The following is a 10,960-nucleotide window of genomic DNA, read 5'->3' as shown; positions in this document are numbered from 1 at the left end:
GGCTTGGAGGATGAGTTTCCAGTTCAGGACCTACTGCCTTCAGTGAGGTGCAAAAAATGTACACTGGATGGCTTCAGGTGCCTCCCTGAACTGTTTGGGTTTTTGTGGAATTTATGAACATGGCTGAAAAACAGCCTGAAAGAGAGAATGGTAATTGCTAGAAGACCTGTCAGCAGAGAGTAAAGAAAAGGAGGATGAGTCAGTGCACAGTGATACTGTTTTTCATCTAAAATCCCGAAAACCCCCTCCACTACTGTGCAGAGGAACAGGTGTAACCACAAGCTTTCCCGGCTCCCTTCCCTAGCCCAAGCTAATTTAGGTTTCTAAGCCTATGGAATGAGTTCAACATGATAGAGCCAAAATTTATGAAAAAATATCCATGTTAATATAGGCTGTAAAATAAATGCAAACGAAAGTTGAAGTAAAACAGCTTTTATTCACATGAAAAAATAAACCTCTTAGCTCTGATAATCAATTAAAATATTATAGAATCAAGCAATCACAGATGTAGAAGCTTATCCTTCTTAAAGTCATTATAAATCACATCCTTTCCTAAATCTCTCTATTCCCTCTTATTGCTTACATTATAATCCCTGTCCGGGTATCATTTTCATTGCTAAACATACTGTTTGCCAGTCAGTTTATTAAGGTTTGTCTTGATAGTGCCAAAACAAATGCTCTTTTTCAAAGATAAAAGGAAGGCTAATATTAAAATAATAACTTCACCTCTTGGCTTGCAGAGCCTAATTATTGAAGAAATTGGCACGTGAAATCTCTGAGGTGACAGGGAATTAGTGTGTCAATAGGAACCTGCTTTGAAGTTGACCTACACTGTTCTTGGTGGTGTTGGGTATACCCTGTCTCTTTCAATATGATGTGGGGAAAGAACACTATTTGGGGTGGGAAACAGCTAACAATAAAACTTTTCTTCACTGTTTTTAATTCATTAAAAGCTGTAATAAAAAAAGATGGGACACGTAGGAGATATGACAAGAAAATGTCGAGAGAAAAGTTGTAGACTTGAGACTGTAGTGACAGGACCAGGGGTAATGGCTTTAAACTGAAAGAGAGTAGGTTAGATAAGATATTAGAAAGAAGTTCTCTACTGTGAGGGTGGTGAGGCACTGGAACAGCTTGCCCAGTGAACCTGTGGATGCCCCATCCCTGCCAGAGTTCAAGGCCAGGTTGGATGGCTCTCTGACCAACCCGATCTAGTGGAAGGTGTCCCTGCCCATGGCAAGGGTGTTGCAATGAAATGATCTTAAAGGTCCCTTCCAACCCACACCATTCTGTGGTTCTCTGATGACTGATAAGAAGAGCAAAGAAGCTTTAAAGAGCCTGGGACAATTAAAGAAAATTGTAACTATTGGTTTTGTACAGAAGGGGTTGTTTGGTGACATCAGGCAATGATGTCAGTAAAGTGCTCTGAGTACTGAGAGTGCAATAGGGCTGGAAAGCATTGTTTAATACAGCAAGGAGTGCTGTAAGCTACTGCTACAAAAGCAAACACTTGTATTACGCCCGAAACTGTTTTCAGTTGACTTTAAGCCTGGGGGAAGCATGAACCTAACAGCTTAACAACCCTACAGATTTGTATGCAAAAGCTACTATGAACAAGGGCTACTAAAACATGACCTAAAACAAGCCTGAGAACAGAGGAGATGAAAATGAAACGTATTTTGTTTTTCTATAGTTTAGTTGGTGGCAGGCAAACCCAGAGCCAAGGAAAGCTGACAAGGATGTAGTCAGCTTCCCGAGTCAGGAGAGAAAACCTTCTATTAAGTGGGAAGGCTTTCAAATCCTGAGCACTCCACACCATTTCAGTTTGAAATTCTCAAGTTTCAAGAGGGTCTGATGAAATAAAATATAACTAACATGTCATCCAAATATGTACTTGATATATATAAGTATACAAAATCTTATTGCAACGAGAACAAGAGAAGCAATGTCCCCTCTTAGAATGGGTAAGACTATTTAAAATAAAAAATAGAAATGAGTCCAGTTCACGGCAAGCAATTGATGGACCACTATGGCTGGACATGCATGGGTATCAGAAAAAAATGGAAGTCTAGTCTCTAGCAGACCAAAAGATTAGGAATAACAGTGCTTGAGATAAAGAAATAGGTTAAGATGAGGTAGCGTAGGGAAAACGTAAAAAATAAGAAAAATATCTGTGAGTTAAGAGCAGTCACAGAATCACACAGAATCACAGACTATGCTGAGTTGGAAGGGACCCAAAAGGATCATCGAGTCCAACTCTTATCCCTGCACCATCCCTGGACCATCCCCAAGAGTCACACCATTTGCCTGAGAGTATCATCCAAAAGCTTCTTGAACTCTGTCAGCCTTAGTGCTGTGACCACTTCCCCGGGGAGCCTGTTCCAGTGCCCAGCCACCCTGGGTGAAGAACTCCTTTCTAATATCCAGCCTAAACTGCCCCTGACACAACTTCAGGCCATTCCCTTGGGTTCATCTGATCACTACAGAGAAGAGATCAGTGCCTACCTCCCTCCTCCCCTCACAAGGAAGTTGTAATCACAGTGAGGACTCCCCTCAGTCTCCTGAACAGACCAAGTGACCTCAGCTGCTCCTCATACAACTTCCCCCAAGGCCCTTCACCATCTTTGTTGCCCTCCTTTGGACACTCTCTAATAGCTTAATATCTTTCTTATATTGCAGTGCCCAAAACTGCACACAATATTTAAGGTGAGGCCACCACAGTGCAGAGCAGAGCAGGACAATCTGCTCCCTCGACCGGCTGGCGATGCTGTGCCTGATGCCCCCCAGGACACGGTTGGCAGGCAAGTGTCTTCCTATGGAGTTGCATTTCACTTTTCATTATATATGTTCTTTGATGTTCACAACTTCCTTTAAAGATATAGTCAGAAGAAGAAATTGATGGTTCATAGGTTTGGTCCTGGAATTGTAAAGGTGACCTCAGTGGTGTTATTTCAATTTATAAAAGCTGGTAGTCTGGATATGGAGATAGGTGTCTCCATAACTCTATAAAGATTTACAATAGCTCAGAGAAAGAGCAATATTAAAGTAGAGTGAAAAGACTGAGCTTATTGTTTGGTGTCATTCTTGCAAAATTGTCTCTAAGAATAAGCTGTCTGTTGGGGTTTATCAGCGGGGAACTACTGATTTTGCTGAGGGAAAGAATTCTTTAATTTAGAAAAATTTATTTTCTTTCCTATGACTGAAAATGGAATTTAAGAATTATCATCAGATTTGAAAACTTGGGTTTGCATTATTGAACTTGGAGAATAATGCAAGATCCTGGAAATCAGGAGGAATTTCTTCACTGAAAGGTTGTCTGGCATTGGAATGGGCTGCCCAGGGAGATTGTGGGGTCACCATCCATGGAGGTATTCAAGAAATGACTGGTGTGGCACTTAGTGCCATGGTCTAGTTGACAAAGTGGTGATCAGCCTAAGATTGGACTTAATGATCTCAGAGGTATTTTCCAAACTAAATGTATCTGTGATTCTGTGATCCCTGTAGTGCTCATCACAGTGTCCCAAGGCTCTCTTCTCCTTTGGAAATGTCACCCAGCAGTGATTGGACACTCTAAACTCAGTGCAGAGGGCTGAGGTTCCTTTTTTTTGAGTACTTATCACATTAGTTACATAAAAATCTAATTTTTAAAGAAATGTGGCTAGTGGGAAGATTTGTTTTAAGATTAATCATCAGATAATTGGTGCAGAGTTATATTTTGTGACTGCTGCTGACGAGTTAACGGCAAGGCCAGAGTTTCCCTGACGTACTGGTTTGAGTGTTTCTGGCAGTCCTCTTAATAAAACTCGCTTTTTATTAAATTCCTGGTCTCTGAATGTGACAAATTCCTGTGTCAAAGTTGATGGGACTCCAACAACTCCTAGCTGCAACCCTGTCTTGAGGCGGGAAGTGAGCTATAAATCTTCAGCTGCTTCAGGACCAGGATGAATTGGCTCTAAAGTTTTGTATAAAAAGACACCTTACGTTAGTCCATTTGTTAGTCACAATTCTTCCTGCCTACATGAAGCCACGAGCATCTTGGTGTCCCATGCATTTAATGGAGCCATTGGACAGTGATACTTTAAGCTGTTTCCAAGCTACTTCAGTGTTAAAGTCACAGAATCACAGAATATTCTGGGTTGGAAGGGACCCATAAGGATCATAGAATATAACTGTTAAGTGAATGGCCCATACAGGGATCAAATCCATGATGCAATAAATCTTTCACAGTACATGTGTAGACCACTATAAAGAGATAAGTGAGCTACTGGTTCTTTTCTTGAAAATATTAACAATGTACTTGCTTACTTGAATTTCTGGAGAAATTAGAAATTAAATTTTTAACATTCTCTTGATCAGAGAAGATTGTGTTCAGATGGATCTAAAGTTTGCCTTAAATTTTTAATGTACCTTGATTCAAATGAAATGGTACTCTTGTGTGTGTGTGTATACATAAATATACACCCACTGTCTGGTTTTAAAATCATCCCTCTGCTGTAGAGGGAAGGATATCTGAATTGATAACTCAGTTTGAGATGCTCATGGCAGGGAAGAGTTGGTCTAGTGATGAGCACCACGTGCTCAACATTGAAAATGCTGCTCTGACCTTTTCCTGGAATGCACACTCTGGACAGAAAGATATTTTGACATTTTTAATGTAATATGAAAGGATATGGATATCCTCTTGTGAAATATAATGAACCTATGTGTTTTATGTCACTCTGCTTTGAGACAGCTGGAGCTGAAAATGGACTGTAACTGTAAACACCATTAGTCCTTTTTTTTCCGTCTGTGTGGAGCACAGCCATCCCTCCTCCTGTGCTTTCCGACCCATAAGGACACCAGTCTACTTGCCCCACCTGCACTCAATAGGGACATTGAAAGGTGCCAGGTAAACTGAGACACTGGTGCTAGTCTTTTGTTGTGCTAATATTTCTTGACCGTGCAAAGAAAATGAGTGTAATTCCTGCTTACACCCTAAGATTTTTATGAAAAGGTAATAAGAACTCCTTCAGGTTATTTGAAAAAAAAAAAAAAAAAAGGCAAGAAAAGAGTAGGACGTACTTGCTCTCTCTATTGAGATGTTTTGGATCTAACAGAAACTGTTTCATGAAAGCTCTGAGAAAAGCCTGTGGTTGGCACTGTCTGGTTCTAACAGGAGCTTAACTTCTAGTGATTAATCTCTGTTGAGCAAAGATGAACTTCGGTTTCTAGTAAGAGTGGTGCAGTGAAGTGTCTTTGCCTTTTAAAATGTGGTGTAACATGAGCTGACATGTAAAGGAACAAGGAGCACCTCCAGGGCAGTGAGGAGAAGATGTGTCCTCAAGAGCCTGTTTGCAGAGGCTGGGATGTCCCTGAGCATCAGGTGCAGTTGGGGGCATGGGAACCATGTTGTGGCCAGGGCTGTGGGACGGGGGATGACCAGTTGGGTGAGGGGTCCACGGTGGTGGAACAGTTTCCTGGGCTTTCATCACATCAGCAGTGAAGGCTGCTGCCTTAATTCAACCCCAGTCTGCAAAGCCAGCATTGGAGAACAAGTATACCAACATTGCTGGTGACCAGCGGGAGGGTGCTGCAACCCTTCCAGATGGATTTTGAGAGCTGCTGGGAGAACTGATGGCTGGTGAAGGGTGTTCAACACAAGTGCACTGTATCCAAATGAGCCCCCAGCACAACAGCCACTTAAAGCTCTCCCCAAACTCCCCCAAAGGAAGGGCAGGGCTCGCCCACAGGCAGCATCTAAAAGCCTTTTGCAGTCATTAGTGCTGTCCCCTGTGCTGCAAGCTGCCTGCAGTGAGCATGTCGACGTCTCTGCGACGTGCTCAGATTTCAAAGGCAGTCCTCCTAACCAGCTGCATCTCAAGAAATCGAGCAATTTTTTTAATTTTTTTTTTTTTGAAGATACCATGCCAAGTCTTTTGAAATGAAAGCTGGGGCAAGCCTAGTGGAGATTAATGTAGGAAAAATGCTGCTGGCTTGATAAGCCACAGATGTCTGTGAGATTTGCAGAGACTGTTGACAGCTCATGATGGCTTGCAGCTTGCAGGGTCCCCCAGCCCCAGGACCAATGTGCGGGATACATGGCTTGTGGTGCAGGGCAGGGTTTGGCCCAGTGTGGTGGTTGTGTGAAGGGTTTGAGGAGACCTGGAGGAAAATCTGATCTGGATCCACACTGTAATTGCAGTTTCCTTATGTGCTGCACCTTTTTATGCAAAAGAGTGACCTTTTATTTTAATAGTGTTGCTATTGGCAACTATTTTTATAATCCTGTAATGAGGAGATATAAGATGGTGTAATTCTGTGAAAGCATAAGATTGTGGTGGAAGCTCAGTTTATTGCAACAATCTTGGGAGATTGAAAAGGTGACTTATGTTGATGGAATCATTCCTAGTGGGTAGATAGAAGCTGTGCTTCTGTTAACTCTACATACTTAATAAAAACTATGCAACTTTTTTTAGATAAGATTTTCATTGAGTCCTGTGAGGTAGTACCAGTAACACTAATGAATTGACAGAAACTTGTTGTTCGCTTTTTTTAAACTTAAGAATATCTTCTCATCAAACACTGTCACAGAAGCAGTGCAGAGTGGGGCAGAAGGTCCCCCCTCTGCAGCCTGTTAGGAAACAGGCTTTGTTTTTAGGAAGTTAGAGATGATTGCTTACATAAGAATACAAAAAAAATTATAATTTCTTGACATTGTCCACATACATGGACATCATTGTTTACAAGATGCTGCCAGTTAGACTGTGAATCAAGCTCTGTTGTCTTCATGATATCAAGGCCAAATACTTCACTGACCTGCAGAGACAATGTACACATGAAGTTATCCTTCTCACACTGTCAGTGACTCTTCATGCAGAAATCCTCTGCATGTATTAAGGTTCTTCTGAAGCTGCATTCTTGCATGCCCTGATATTGTATGGTCAGATTTATTTTAGAAAGAAAATTAAATTAAATATGTTGTTAGTTTTAATTTTGAACTGATGCTTTTTTTCATCAACTTAAAATACTTTTACACACACTGATGTTTGTATGCAACTTCTTGGTACCAATACTTTCCACATCTGGATAACAGACTTGAATTGATACAACCCCAGTGCCCAACAAGTCTCGGGCAAATGCAGAAAATTTCTTTACCAAAATATTTTGAAAATAATTTGAACCAAAATAGCCTTTGATTTATTTTTTTTTCCTCAGAAGAACAGGAAGATTTTTTGTAAAATCATCATAAATGCTAGGTAAGAAAGTAAATCACTAAGTATTGACTTAAATGCAAATTTATCCATAATATGAATCTATGCATGTGCTTGTAAATGAATTAGCAAGCATTCAGACCTCTCTTGTCATCTTTGTAATACCATCCTTTTTTCCTAGTGGAGTCTCTGTTGCTTACCCAGGCTTGTACCATTTGCCTTGTGTGTAATCAACACCTCTTGGTACAATTCATAGGAAATTGATGTTTAGCATATATGCTTTTATTGAAAAAACTTGTATATTAGTAGCTCACACAAGTTGATAGAGGTACAGCACCTTGCACTTTGCCTTGTTGAACTTCACCAGGTTTTTGTGGGCTCACTTCTCAAGTTTGTCCTGGTCCTCCAGGTGGCATCCCTTCCTTCTGCTGTGACACTGCACTGCCCAGTGCAGTTATTTTCGAACTTGCAGAGGGTGCACTTGATCTCACTGTCTGTGTCACTGATGAAGATATTGAAGAACAATGGTCCCAACACAGAGACGTGAGGGACACCACTTTTCACCATCCTCCACCTGGACATAGAGCCATTGATCACAACTCTCCAGCTGCTTCCATCCAGACAATTCCTTATCCACTGAATAGTCTATCCATGAAATCCATCTGTCTCCAATTTGGAGATAAGGATGTCATGTTGGGACTCTATAAAAGACATTACAGAAATCTAGGTAGATATCATCAGTCCGTCTTCCTTTGTCAGCTCCATCACAGAAAGCCACCAGATTGTCAGGCACAATTTGCCCCTAGTGTAGCCATGCTGTCTGTCTCAGATCATCTCCTTGCCTTGCATGTGTCTTAGCATTGCTTCCACGAGGATCTGTTCCATGATCTTCCCAGGTCAGAGGTGAGGCTCACTGGTCTGTAGTTCACTGGGTATTCCTTTCTCCCCTTTTTAGAAATAGGAGTGGTATTTCCCTTTTTTCGGTCACTGGGTAAGTCTGACCACCATGACTTTTCAAATACGATGGAGAGTGGCTTGGCAAAAACATCAGCCAATCCCTCAGGACCCCAGGATGCATCTCATCTGGTCCCATAGACTTGAGGTTACTCTGTTTCATCAGGTCATCTCAAACCCGCTCTTTGTTTACAGAGGGAGAGACTTTGCTCCCCCAACCCCACCTGGAGGTTGAGGGACTTGAGGGATATGGGAAGCCTGACTGCCAGTGAAGACTGAAGCATGAAACTCGTTGAGTACCTCAGCCTTCTCCATGTCTCTTGTCACCAGTTCTCCCTTCTCATATTCATCCTGTACACTCTCCTTGGCCTTCCTTTTTGGACCTATGTACTTATAAAATCCCTTTTTGTTATTCTTCACATCCCCTGGCAAGTCCTGTTCGATCTCTGCCTTAGCTTTTCTGATTCCGTACCTACACATCCAAACAATGACTTCAGTTACCCAAAATATTTGGGTATTTGAGGAAGAAAATTGAAATTTTTTTCATTTCAATTCCTCTATAAAATAAAGAGTTTCAAACATTTTCTTTGGAGTAGGTGACAAGGGTAGAGACTGGCTATGTTATATAGCATATTATATATAAAATCAGCTTTAACCCCTAGATCTTTACAATATTCTATGTTCACAATTTGGAGGTGGGAGGAGAGTGTGGATAAAAAGTGCTGTAGATCATGCTCATCTGATTCTTTTTGCTCATGAGCACCCAAGAGAGTCGTATAGCAATAGTAAATATCTGATGCCATCTAGTAGCATCATGATATTAATAAAGGAAACTCTGATATCTACATTTGCAACTGGTGAACAGAGACAATGTTCAAGTGAGCCCTAGAGAATTATTTTTTTTGTCAGCTCTCCTCTTTGTGGCATGTCAGTGCAAAGACATCTTCTGCTCTTGTTCAGTTTGCAGCTCCTCTGGGGCTCTTGGCAAAGCTCCCCCACACTACCATCTGAAGTCCTGTACCTTTGGGTCTCATTTAGGCCTTCAGTACTCAGAACAATAGTTTTCTTTACCCAGCAGAATAAATGATTAGTTCATCAGCTGTAAATTCATGTGCACCTTTGCAGGAAAATCCAACAGTAATAATGTAAATTCAGCTCTAGGAATTTTGTGATGGGAGCAGGGTAAAAATGTCCCCCCATTTGGGATGGCAATGTGCCTCCCTTCTTCCAGACAGGGTTTCTTTTAGGTAGTTCATCTCTTGTGCCAAGCCAGCCGACAGTGGGGATGATTTCAGCATTGTTCATGACTTTATTGTGTGAGTCTGTAGGGTAAGACATAAGTGCAGTTTAACAAGACACTAAAAAAAGGGGGTTTGAGTAACCTTGTGTTCACTGAGTTTTCAACAGATTGCTGTGCTATAGCTGAGCTATGACTTCTTAATGCCTTGTTTTCATGCTCTTAATGGTTATGTTATTTAAACTCGTTGTTGGGTGGAATGGGTCTGCAATCTGAAAATATCTTAAAGCAGCAGCTATCTGAATAAAATTGGTAGTGAAATTTTTTTTGTGGAAATAAGAATATGGCATTTACTATATAAAAATGGCAGCAACACATAAACCCCCTGCAGGACTGGGTGAGGGTGTGTGTGTCTTTGGGGTTTGTTTTGTTTTTTTTAAGAATAAGGGAAAAATGTAATTTATGCCTGGATAATTAGTGGTGTTTTACCACTGAAATGTACACCACTTGAAGGAATAGTCACTGGAGCCTTTCACACCTGCACAGAGTATGAAATTCCAAACAATTAAAACAATTAATATTTCCTAATGAAAAGAAGTCTATTGTGCCTCAGCAAAAACCATTTGCAGGAGTGAAAACAAAGGTAGTGAAGCAGAATGTCTGATAAATGGCAAATCTACTAATTAAGATTTTCTGACACATCTTTTTATTTCCCAAAATTAAATACAGAATACCTTTATGAGCAAGTGACACTTGCAAAGATGAATTTATCATATTATTCCTTGTGAAAGGCTTTTGCTTTTCAAGAATGGTAGCAGGGAATTGTGTGGTTTTCCTTGGTTTTTTTTTAAATAAAAAAAAAAGTACAGTGCCATTTGGTCTTTTGGTTGAGAACTGAAAACACGTAGTATGGAGTTAAAAGTCATCTTAAAAGGGAACAACTTTTCTGTATTCCTACTTCTATCTGAAAGGAACTCTAGAAGAGGGGATATCACACAAGTTTTTATATTAAATATTAGGTCATTTTGTCCTGGCCTTGCTGTGTAGGTGCTTACTCTCTCTTTCTTCAAAGGGGGGAGAAGACTGCAGTGTATCAGTCACTTCATTTTTACAGCTGTGTGTTCCATGAATGTCATTAAAATTTTACTTGTGACATTGAAAAATATTTATGTGCACCTTAAAAAGTGAATACCTAAAAAGAAGACTCTTAGCTGATAGTTTCGAGTGTCACTCCTGAGTGTTTTTGGAATATAATGAAATTATTTCTTTAGAAGAGAAAAGGAGTTGAATTGTTTAACAGAAAAAAAATAAAAAGCATTTGACTTTCATTAGTTAGTGTTTTCATGGTCATCTTTGTAGAGAAACACTGGAAAAGCATTTAAGAATATGAAAGCATCTCTGATGCAAAGCAGGAAGAGCCGTCAGCACTCCATGGGCTCTTGGTGCCATCCCTCTCCTGGTTCCTTATTTTTGGAAGGCTCTGTAGAAGGTCAGTGGGAAACATAACTCCTGGCTCCTAAGGCAAAAGCAGCCTGGATTATCATTCATGTGAAACTAAAGACGGGGTGCTAGTAGAGAG

Source organism: Lepidothrix coronata, unplaced genomic scaffold (genome assembly GCF_001604755.1).
Source record: "Lepidothrix coronata isolate B3197 unplaced genomic scaffold, Lepidothrix_coronata-1.0 Scaffold1, whole genome shotgun sequence".
Classification (NCBI taxonomy): domain Eukaryota; kingdom Metazoa; phylum Chordata; class Aves; order Passeriformes; family Pipridae; genus Lepidothrix; species Lepidothrix coronata.
The sequence above is the reverse complement of the archived record's forward strand: the minus strand, read 5'-3'. Positions refer to the sequence as shown.